The following is a 12,052-nucleotide window of genomic DNA, read 5'->3' on the forward strand; positions in this document are numbered from 1 at the left end:
ACTATATGATGCAACATAAAGTAAACATATTGTATATATGAATGAATATATAATTTATTTGCCATGTTTCTTGTCCTTACAAGCAGAGAATTTCTAATTTACAAAAATGCAGATGTTTCAATTTTTTCATGAAATTTTTGAATTTTTTACAAAGAAATGATACAAGGATCAACAAAAATTTACCACTATGTTAAAGTAAAATATGTCACAAAAAAACTATCTCGGAATTTATTAATTATTAATGCATAAAGCAACACCGTTTTGATTTGCAAAATTTGGCGGACCATAAGGGGTTAACAGACAGATTGTGGGGTCGGCTAAATGCAGAGGCTGAGAGGAGGAGCTTTTTATTATATTTAAATATGTAAATTAATTCTTTTAAATGTAATTTCCTTTTTTTTTTTTTTCCCCACCTTGTAAGGGCTATAGCCCCCTCCGTGTTTCCACCTGTGGCCAGATAGAAAGGGGCAGCACATTCCCTGTTGTCCATCCAACGTGCCCCCCAGCAGCCTATTTAGTGAAGAGGGGCCCAGCACACATGAGAGGGGGTCTAGAACACATAATAACTGGTATATAAGTTCAAGACTTCAAAGCTGAGAGAACTAAGGAAGTAGGCGGGGCCAAACCAGACCAAGCCCGGCTGAAGGAGGACACGAATAGACGGAGGAACGGACGAAGGTCTCCAAGGAAGTCCAGTACAGTAAAACTTTTTCCACATTCGGAACATGAAAACGGCTTCTCCCCTGTGTGAGTTCTTTGATGTGTAATAAGATTTGATTTCTGAATAAAATATTACCCACATTCTGCACATTAAAATGGCTTCTCCCCTGTGTGAGTTCTTTGATGTTTAATAAGATCTGATTTATGAGTAAAACATTTCCCACATTCTGAACATGAAAATGGCTTCTCCCCTGTGTGAGTTCTTTGATGTTTAATAAGATCTGATTTCTGAGTACAACATTTCCCACATTCTGAACATGAAAATGGTTTTTCTCCTGTGTGAGTTCTTTGATGTCTAATAAGATCTGATTTCTGAGTAAAACATTTTCCACATTCGGAACATGAAAATAGCTTCTCTCCTGTGTGAGTTCTCTGATGTAGAACAAAATTTGATTTGTCAGTAAAACTTTTTTCACATTCGAAACATGAAAACGGCTTCTCCCCTGTGTGAGTTCTTTGATGTGTAATAAGATGTGATTTCTGAATAAAATATTTCCCACATTCTGCACATGAAAATGGCTTCTCCCCTGTGTGAGTTCTTTGATGTTTAATAAGATCTGATTTCTGAGTACAACATTTCCCACATTCTGAACATGAAAATGGTTTTTCACCTGTGTGAGTTCTTTCATGTCTAATAAGATCCGATTTCTGAGTAAAACATTTTCCACATTCGGAACATGAAAATAGCTTTTCTCCTGTGTGAATTCTCTGATGCTGAACAAAATTTGATTTGTCAGTAAAACTTTTTTCACATTCGGAACATGAAAACGGCTTCTCCCCTGTGTGAGTTCTTTGATGTGTAATAAGATGTGATTTCTGAATAAAATATTTCCCACATTCTGAACATGAAAATGGCTTTTTCTTATTTTGCATAACATCCTGTGATGACTGAGAAGACAGGACCTGTATATAAGGATGAGATGAGAGATCTTGGCTGTGAAGGGCTGAGGGTGTATCTGGGATAATGGAATGTTCTTCATATGTATCTTGTGTGATATCATCATCTGCTTTATAATCTGAAGATATAAGATTCTCCTCTGATCTCCCGGTACAAGAATCTGCCAAGAATAAAAGATTATTTTTTAGTATTAGCCTCTTACCGACCAGCATTTTAGTTTTTTCCATGTCTTTCTAAGAGCCATAAAATGTTATTAATCTTTATCTATAGAGCCATATTAGGGCTTTTTTGTGGGTTAAATTTTATGTTGTAACAATACAATTTGTATCACCATAATACATACCAAAAAAACCAGAACAAATGTTTGTGAGGTGGAGATGGAAAAAATGGTGGGTGTTGGGGGAGTGTTGGGGCGTTGGTTGTTTTTACGCCATTCACTGCGCAGTTGTTGACATCTTATCTTTATTCATCAGGTCGGTACGATCACATTAATACCCAATTTGTTTAGTTTTAGTTATGTTTTGATACTTTTGAAAAAAAATTACCCCCAAAAAAACACAAAACAGCTGTAAATTGCCACATTCTGACCCCTATAACTTTTTTGGTGTATGGGGTTGGAGTTAGGGCACATTTTTGGTATTTATCTCTCCTATTTTGGGGATAGATGGGACATTTCGATTGCTTTTTATTCCATTGTTTTTCATGGATGTGACCAAATAAAAAACGCTTTGACAACGACATCTAAATGGTTAATAGCCGGCATTAGTGGACGCCCCTCGTGCCAACTATTAGAGGCAGCCCTCTCCATACATCTTTATGGTAAATCTGTTTTTATTAAAGTTTTCCAAAGGAAACAATAACAAAACAATGATAAATAACAGACTCATATCCATGTATAAGAATATCACACAGGGACAATATCCCCCAGGGGAGGGAAAATATCAGAGGCCAACCCATCAAAAATATCCCAATAAGGGGTGTGGCCTGGATGGAGAGCTAAGCGGTCGCACTTTACAGTGCTCCAGCTAGCCCGGCTCTACTCACCCTGAATCCCTGATTATCCTGACACCCATCTCACCTGCCTAGACCCCGGGTCCTGTGCGAACTCCAGGGCTGTGTCCGGTGCGGTCCGGGTACTGCTGGCGGCGCTGGCTGGGGAGCGGAGAGGCTGTGGTGGCGGGAAGACTGCTGTAGTGGTGCCGGAGGTCACGGAGGTGAGGCGCGGTGCTGGAGAGGAGCAGCGGGTGCCAGCGGAGGAGTGGTGAGGCCCGGGAGAGGATCGGTCAGGGCCCGGGACTTACTTTCACCTGGTACTTTCCCTGGGAGCGGCGGCCATTATCCCCCTGCTTCATTGCGTGGCCTCCAGTCACCATAGCGACTCCCGCGGTCCAGCCTGAACAGCGGGCTGCCAGTGGGTGAGGAGTGGGGACTCTGGATACATATGGGGCCCTGAATACCTGCCTGGACATAGATTGGTCTCCCAGTGCCCTCTGGATAGCTACTACTGGTGCTCTGAGGAGCTGCTGGGACTTGTGGTGCCCTGCACTGCTGTAGGGGCACGTCTGCCTGCTGCATCTGCTGTGTGCCCCCGGGAGAGCTGAGGGAACTGTGGGGCTGAACATATGCTCTGGACCTGAGGTGGGTTCCTGTTTCTCCTGGCTCCTACCTACTGCTGGGACTTGTGGTGCCTTACCTCCTGAAGTTGCTTGTGTGGAGTACCCCTGTGACTCTACTTTTCTGCTGGTGGAGCTGCTGGAACTTGTGGTGCTTGCCTTGCTGTCTCTCTCTGCTGCCTGCTGCAGTGCTGCTTCTCTACATCTCATAATCAGACTGTGTGCGTTGCTGGGACTTATAGTGCTTCTCCTGCTTTGCCCCTTCCGCCCTGGTTGCTGGACTTTGTGGTGCTTACAGTGCTGCGGAGTATGGGGGGTTCGAAGGGGCGCAACAAGAAACTTAAACATTCAGATGAGGCTGTGAGGCAATCTACAGAGGCTGATGCTCAGGCAAGACAGGACTCCTGTGTACCTACCCCGCTGGTCTCTAAGTACTCATCTCAGGCCCCCAGACCTATGGATGGTATGGATGGATCTTCTCCGGTTCCTTCTCCTCCAATGTTCTCTGGATCTCCTGGTTCTGGGCAATGTGGCACCCCGACTCACTCCTCCGGCCCAGCGGAATCTGTGGATCAAAAGTTTGACCGGTTGCTGACAGCATTCACCTCTTGCCAAACCATGATAGTTTCCTAGGTCGATGAACTCAGACAAGACTTTGTTATCCTGCGTCATGAGACTCAAAAACTCTGTGAACGTACAGGGGAGGTGGAACGCCGAGTTTCTACTATTGAGGATGCTATTCAACCCATTCCTGCACAATTGTCTGCTATGCAACGACAAATTAAGATGGTGCTGGATAGAGCAGACGACCTAGAAAATAGGCTCAGGCGCAATTATATCCGTCTGGTGGGCCTACCTGAAAGAGCAGAGTATTCGGATCCTGTGGCCTTCCTGGAGAAGTGGTTGAAGGAAATTCTACCGCCGGACACCTTTTCACCTTACTTTACCGTGAAGAGGGCGCAGCGAGTTCCGGCTAGACCCCCCCTTCGAGGGCTTCTTCACTATAGAGATAGAGACGCTATCCTGAGAGCCGTGCGTATTAAAGGAGAGGTGCGCTTTGACAGTCGCCTCCGACTCAGCACTAAAGGATACAGATATGCCATGTTGTTTCCAGCTCGCCTCCGGGTGGTTGATGGGACTACCACTAGATTCTTCACCTCTCCAGCGGAGGCTCTGCAGTGGGTGGATGCCGCCCCTGAGGCTCCTGCTGCGGCTCCTCCAGACTGAACTTTGCACTGCATGCTGCTGTTGGTCTCTCCCATGCTTCTCAGTTAGTTAGTTAATTGCTAGTTAACTGCTAGGGGTTAGGTTAGCCTCCCCCTGGGCCTGAATTTGGACTTCTGCACTGCATCCTGGCTCTCTCTCTTCCACCTTGGTGGACCTGTTGTAGGGGTGAGTTTGCCCGAGTTACTTAGTTAGTGGGGTTGGGTTGGTGGGGGGGGGGGGCGTGGGTCCATTTGGGTCGCTTGTACTCTTGCCACCTCTGTTAGTTTAGTGTTTCAGGGTCTAGGTCTGCACAAGTTTAGTGTTAGACAGGGATTGTTGGGGATGCATTTGTTCTGCATTGTTTTTCTTTTTGTTTTTCTGTTTGTTTTCTTTGTTTGTCTGTCTAGTCCTATGTCTTGTTTCCGGTATGCTAGGGGTGCACTCCCGGAGTCTCCTGTGTGGCGGTATGCTGGTCCACGTAAGACGGTTTGTATGCGCTGCCTCTCTGGTATGGAGAGAGGGTGAATTTCTGTCAGGTACTTCTTCTGCCGATTGCGTTTGCTATTTGTCCATAATGGGGTCCCTTAGAATTATGAGCTGGAATGTGAGGGGCCTTAATTCTAAATTTAAATGGGCATTGTGCTTGGATTTTATTTAAAAAAAAACAGTCCCCTCATCTTATTTGTGTCCAGGAAACTCATTTAACTGGTCAGAAGATTCTAGCCTTGAAGATGGCTTGGATAGCCAGTGGGTATCACTCTACTTATTCCTCCTCTGCAAGGGGAGTCTCTATATTGCCTACTAAATCCCTTCCCTTAGTCATTAATCAAGTAGCTTGCGATCATTTTGGGAGGTTTGTAATTATCCAGTGCTCCCTCCATGCCTTTAATTTTCTTTTAGTGTCCGTTTATGTCCCTCCTCCTTTCCGTGTAGAGACCTTAGAATGTATCACGTCTAAATTGCTTAAGTTTCCCTCTCTACCGGTTCTCCTTATAGGTGACTTCAATACGGTCCCGGATCCACGTGTCGATCGCACTGGTGCTGCAGATTCATGCTACTCTGGTCTAGATAGCTGGAGTTCAACGTTGTCCCTTACTGAGGTTTGGTGCTGGAAGCATCCGTCTGACCCGGTATTCTCCTTTTATTCAGCAGTGCATAAGTCATTCTCCAGGATTGATTTGGCCTTTGCCTCCTCTGATCTTATGCCTCTGGTGAGTGATGCTGTGTACACCGTTAGGGGGATCTCTGACCACTCAGCGCTCTTAATTTCTCTAGATCTAGGCCCTCGTCCCTCCTCCAAGGTGTGGCGGATGCATCCCGGTTGGTTACAGGAGGAGGTGGTGACGGTCTCATTGTTAGAAGCCCACAATTCTTTCTGGGAACATAATAGATCCCACCCGGATGTACTGATGCAATGGGATGCCTATAAAGCCCATGTTCGGGGGGGCCTTTGTGGGGGGGGGTGTCAGGCCAGAGAGGGTGGGCATATGCACTTAGAGAATGAGCGTTGCAAACTGAGATAGGGGTTTTGGAGGCAGAGGTAGTGAGGGACCCGTCCCCAAATGTTGGAACGGGAATGGTTGAAGGCCCAGAGAGCTCTCGTGATCCTTCAAAAGTAGAGGGTTCAGAAGAGATTAGTTGACAGGCAGATGCTTTGGATGCCCCCTTTTCAGATGATGAAATTTCAATGGCTATTTCTTCCCTGCAGCCAGGGAAGACCCCGGGGTTAGATGGCATGATTGGGGACTGGTCCAGGATGAATGAGGAGAGGCTGATCCCTATTTTACAAAACCTCTTTCATGCAGTGTTGGAAACTTGATTCCTATAGACCAATCTCTCTCCTAACGTTGATATTAAAATCTTGGCTAAAGTGTTGGCTAATCGGCTGCGCAAGGTTATAGCGGCTGTCATTCATCCTGACCAGATGGGTTTTATGCCGGGGAGGGCTACGGATATCAATGTCCAGAGACTGCACCTTAACATAGCTGCAGCAGCAGGGGAAGCCTCGGGGGGTTACGTGGTTACCCTCGACTTTTACAAGGCCTTTGATTTGGTGGAATGGTTGTATCGGAGGGGGGTCCTGGGAGTCCTTAAATTTGGCCCTCGGTTCTGGGCATGGGTGAGGCTGCTGTATGATAGCCCCAGGTCAAGGGTTAGAGCTAATATAAAGGTTTCTGAGGCTTTTGGGTTGAGCAGGGGAACGCAGCAGGTTTGTCCTCTTTCTCCTTTTCTGTTTGCCCTAGCGGTAAAGCCCCTGGCTGCGGTCATCCGAGCATCCCCTAATATTCATGGGATCTGTAGAGGCTCCTTGGAGGAAAAGGTATCCATGTATGCGGATGATACGTTGGTTTATTTGGCAGATGTTCAGGGTTCCCTAGGGGCCCTGTTCTCCCTCTTGGCAAACTTTGGTTCATTTTCAGGTCTCAGGGTTAACTGGGGTAAATTTTCCTTGATGGCCCTTTCTAGGATGGCAGACTCCATGCCGCCTCTTCCCCACGGGCTGCAAGTTGTCTCTCAGTTCAGATACTTGGGAGTAGAGGTTTCTCCTTGTGTGACGGAGTATGTCAGGTTGAACTTAACAACGGTGTTGGAGTCTGTGTCTGATAAATTACAGGCTTGGCCCTCCTTACCTCTCTCTCTGGCTGGTAGGATTAATATTTTTAAGATGATATACCTACCCATATTCCTGTATCTATTTCATCTTTCTCCGATAGTTCCCCCTAAAAAACCTTTTTTAAGAGGCTGAGTGGTGTTTTGAGGTCCTTCTATTGGCAAGATAAACCTCCAAGACTGGGTCAGGCGCTGCTCCAGGTGTCCAAACAGCGGGGTGGTTTGGCTGCCCCTAATATGCTTGATTACTTCCTAGCCTCTCAATTGGTGTATGTGGCCTGGTGGATCGACCTGGATCTGGCGAATGTGGCTACAGCCTTGGCGGGAGCTCTTATGGGTTCATATGAAACGTTGACTAATGTCCTGTATAGATATACTTCTTCCTCCAGATTGTTGTTCCCTATCAGTAGGTGTGGTCGGTGGTTTCCAGACGCTTCCCGCTACCGGTAATGTCTCCTAGGGCACCTTTGTGGGGGAATCCTCCTGCACCTGCAGGGGTTGGAGGCTGCCGGTTTCTGGAGCGATCATGGAGTTAAATTCGCCATGCATTTATTTGGGGAGTTCTTATGCTTTCCCTCCTTTCAGGAGATTTGTGACCACTTCCATCTCCCTCGAGGTGCCCAGTTCAGGTACTTCCAGCTGAGACATGCGGTGGAAGAGCAATTTGGTTCTCTTGATGTGACTCTGGCGTTTTCTGATGTGGAGCTGCTTCTGGGTACCGCCAACCTCGCTAAACCCTGTGAAGTGGTTGGCGGATATCCTGGAGTTGACTGAGGATCACTGGCAAGAAGTTACCAAAACATTTTACCCTACGGTGGTTAGTGCGAGGGATCTGCTTATTCAGATGAGGCTGGTCCTCCGTTTATACTACACTCTGGTTAAATTGTTTTGTATTGGGGTCTCCTCCTCGGATACCTGTTTTTAAATGTGGTGCGGATGTGGGTTCCCTTGTTCATGCAATGTGGAGTTGCCCCTGTTTAGAACCCTCCTGGAGGGAGGCGATGCAATTTATGCCTGATCACTTGGACTTCCCCTATGTGTTTTCCCCGGTTGTCTGTCTACTTGGTGTTATTAATGACTTGGCCACGGGCTCCCATAGGCGCCTTCTAGTTCCATTTCTATTGTTTTGTGCTTGTAAGGTATTGATTATGGCTTGGAAGGATACCTCTCCCCCCCCCCACCCCCTCTTTCGAGATGGTTTAACTTAGTCAATAAATATGTACCACTGTGTAGGATGCTGTATATTAGCCATAAATGCCCCAAGTAGTTTGATTGGGTCTGGATGCCCTGGCTTGTGCTAGGTGAGTCGGTGGTCCCCCCTGAGAGGGTTAGTTCTCCGAGTTAGTTTGGCTGGCTGGACTGGGTAGTGAGGTAGGTGGAGTGCTTCGGGAGTGTGTAAGTGTGAGAGTCTGTTGTTTGTCTTAGGGTCTGTTGTGTGTCCGTGGGCCGGCTGAGGTCTACCTGGAATGTGAATTTGGCCCTGCAGTTCTCTTTTCGTGATACACTGTTTTGGTGGGCGGGTGGACTTTTTGTTGGGCCAACTGTTGGTGTAATGTTTTGTTTTTTGCTCTATGTCGGTTCATAAAAAGTCATAAATAAATACTTTAAAAAAATATCCCAATAAACACAGAAGAGAGGGAGGTGGTACCCCTAGTAATCCATACCTCGGGGATAATGCGAGACAATAAGTCTTGGATAAATAACCCTTGTAGGGTAGTAATGGCAGAGGAAGACAAACTAACAAACAGAAATCAAGAAAAAGAGAAAGGGGAAGAGAGACAAAAGAAGGGCAGTAGCTAGAAAGAGAGGAAGTGAGATTTTACGAGGGTAGAGGAAAAGTATAGGGGAGGGGAGGGAAAGGTAGGTGACACATGGAAGACACATAAGATAGAGATCCTATGGAAACAGACGAACTACTGCAACCATGCTAAGAAACTATTACAAGGTTCCCATAAGGCAGAGAAACTATAAGAGTGATCATTGTTTATGGCCACTAATTGCTCCATTCTATGTACTTGATTCAAGGTCTCCACATACTCCACTCTAGATGGCGTCACTGTTGTTTTCCAGTGCCGGTGATAACAGCTCTGGCGGCACCCAGAAAATTTCTCAGGAGGCCTTTCCGTGCCGAGCAGAGACCCAGGCAGGAGGGAAAGAAGAGCAACAGGACTAGGAAGAATGGAGCATGAGGAGACCATGTTATAAAACAGGAAGACAGCTTCCCAAAAAGGGAGGAGAAGCGGACAGGACCACCAAGTGTGTAGGTAAGTACCTATCTCCCGACCACAACGCCAACAGGTCGCCGGAGTAGATGTGAAGATAGCATGTATGCGATCAGGACAACGATACCACCTAGACAAAATTTTTACATTTTGTTCTTGTAGACGAAAGAGAGTCTCTATGAGTCAGGGTAAACATTCGAGTTACCTCCACCTTAGAGAGCTCCCATCCCATATCAGATTCCCACTTGAGAAAAAAATCCGGTTTCAAAGGCGTCTCCACCAATCCCCACAGGACTCCATAGACCAAGGATACAGTATGTGAGGGAGGGGAATCTAAGACACAGAGCCGTTCAAACACAGTTAACGGGTGATGAAGTTGCGTCTTGGGATGGAGGGATAAATAGTAGGAACGAAGCCACTTATATGTGAACCAGCTTCCCGGGCAGGTCGAAGGGAGCGACTCCAAGGGGATCAAGGACCTATTCTGGAGGACAGCCTGGAGGACCTATTCTGGAGGACAGGGGGCATCAGGTCTACCCAGAAGGGACAAAACCTCAGAGTCGGAAAGAATGCCAGGGTTACTAAATAGCCCGGTCTAGAGGTAAGGGCAGGGGTAAGAAGAAGAGAGTCCCAGAGAGAGAGAAGGAGGCGAGATAAGTAGGTAATGTCTAAGCTAGATGGGCGAGAACCCGGGGGGAGCTAAGGGAGGGCCGCTGAGTGAACTAGAGAAAGATCAATTTCCAGAGACACCCACTGTTTCGAGGCAGCATTGTGGCAGAAGTCAAGAACTCTGGAGCAGATCACTGCTCGATAATAGAGAGGGAAATCCAGGAGGCCAAAGCCTCCCCGGACAAGCAGCGCGTGGCGGAGGCAAGGTCCGCCCGGAGACCAGATAAAGTGAGTCACTAGAGTCCGAAGACGAGAGAAGAAGGAGGCCGGTGTAAGGTACCGCAAGCTTTTGTTTGGTCTTGTTGCTATGGTTACGCCTGTCTGCTGAGACTGGTCAGCTGACCTTGATGTGAGCACCTGGTCTGGACTTATTTAAGCTGGAAGTTTTCTCCCAGTCTATGCCTGCTAAAGAGTTCAGTTTATCTCCTAGTTAGCTCTATACTGTATCGTGATATCTGGCATTTTGACCCTTTGGCTCCACTTTGACTCTTCTCTCTGGTATTAGCGTTTTTGTACTTCGTGCTCTCCTGGTTTAAACTCGGCTCTCTGACTACGTATTTTTGTGTGTGCATGTTTAGGTTTGTTTTCTGTAAGTCGTGTGGCTTCAGCCTTTCCCGAAATGTTGTCAGTTTTTGTAGTTTATTGTTTTGACTTTTTGACTGTCCCTCACTTGTCTAGGGAGGGACTGTCATCGTGGTTATGGACGTCCTAGGGCAGGTACGTAAGTAGGCAGGGATAGGGGAGGGGGCGAGAATAGTGTGCACTCCTTCCCTGCCCAGTCATGACAGCCGGGACCCACACCGGGAGTGTCTGCTTATAATACAGTAATCACAGGAGGATGTCCATTTTGATCATGGCCATTTTACCAAACCATGAAAGAGTTAGGATGGATGCTCCAGGACTTAAGGTCCCATTCAAGGATCCTTTATAACGGGAGGAAGTTGACCTCAAAAAGAGTATTGAGATCAGCAGTGTAGTAAATACTAAGATAATGAAGAAGACTGGGTGAAGTCTTGAAAGGGAAAAGGGAAGAAACCTGACCAAACAACACTGAGGAGAGAGAGATGCTGAGGAGTTCCGACTTACGGGTGTTAACCTTAATATTCTTCAAATTCAGCTAAAATAACAGGGAGGGAAACTAACGGAGAAGTGACATAGTATTCAGGGACAGGCCAGGGATAGAATTGTTCTGACACAGTGCCACCACCAGGTGTTCCATGGCAATAACATAAAGCAGGGGTGAAAGGGGGCAACCTAGTCGAATCCTGTTATGGATGGTAAAAGGATCTGAAAAAGTACCATTAACCTTCACCTGCGCAATCGCACTCCGATAAAGGGCAATGATACGGTGCGACAGGGCAAGATATAAAAAGTGCCATCCCACTCTATCAAAAGCCTTCTCGACGTCTATGGAAAGTAAATAGACTGGGATGCCACGGGACCTGGCGGCAGCAATGAGAGTGAACGATTTGAGGGTATTGTACCTCGCCTCCCTACCTAAGACAAAACCCACCTGGTCTGTGTGTATGAGTGAGAGGAGAAGGGCACCCAACCGGGAAGCAAGAATTTTAGAGTTTTATGTCCAAATTAAGTAGGGAAATGGGGCGATGATTACAGAGGAGGAGCTACTAGAGGATGGAACAGCTTATAGAAACGGGCTGTAAATCCGTCAGGGCCAGGGCTTTTGCCATTTTTTCAAGTTCTTGATAGCATCCGTTAACTCCTCAAGCTCCAGTGGTTGTTCAAGGTGAGCCCATGTATCAGAGGATAAAGAGGGGAGCTTATGGCGGGTAAGGTAGTGGGCAATCTTGTCCCCTTAAAGGGGTACTCCACCCCTAGACATCTTATCCCCTACCCCCCCCCCCCCCCCCGCAATATAGCATGCGGCACCCACCTGTTTCTGGTCCGGAAGCGCTGGAGGGTCTGGGTCCTGACCTTGGGAACGGAAGTTCGTGAAGTCAGGACTCCACCCCCGTGTGACGTCACGCCCCGTCCCCTCAATGCATGTCTATGGGAGAGGGCGTGGCGGCTGTCACACAGGGGACGTCACACGGGGGCGGAGTCGTGACGTCACGAACTTCCGTTCCCGTAGTCGGGACCCAGACCTTCCAGTG

At 47.2% G+C, this 12,052-nt stretch overlaps 1 pseudogene; it reads right to left on the reverse strand.

Annotated features, from left to right (window-relative positions):
* Window positions 1-50: 50 nt before the first annotated feature.
* Window positions 51-3,774, reverse strand: LOC130298405 (gastrula zinc finger protein XlCGF17.1-like; annotated as a pseudogene).
* Window positions 3,775-12,052: the final 8,278 nt, after the last annotated feature.

This window comes from Hyla sarda, chromosome 1 (assembly GCF_029499605.1).
Source record: "Hyla sarda isolate aHylSar1 chromosome 1, aHylSar1.hap1, whole genome shotgun sequence".
In the NCBI taxonomy this organism is placed as follows: Eukaryota; Metazoa; Chordata; class Amphibia; order Anura; family Hylidae; genus Hyla; species Hyla sarda.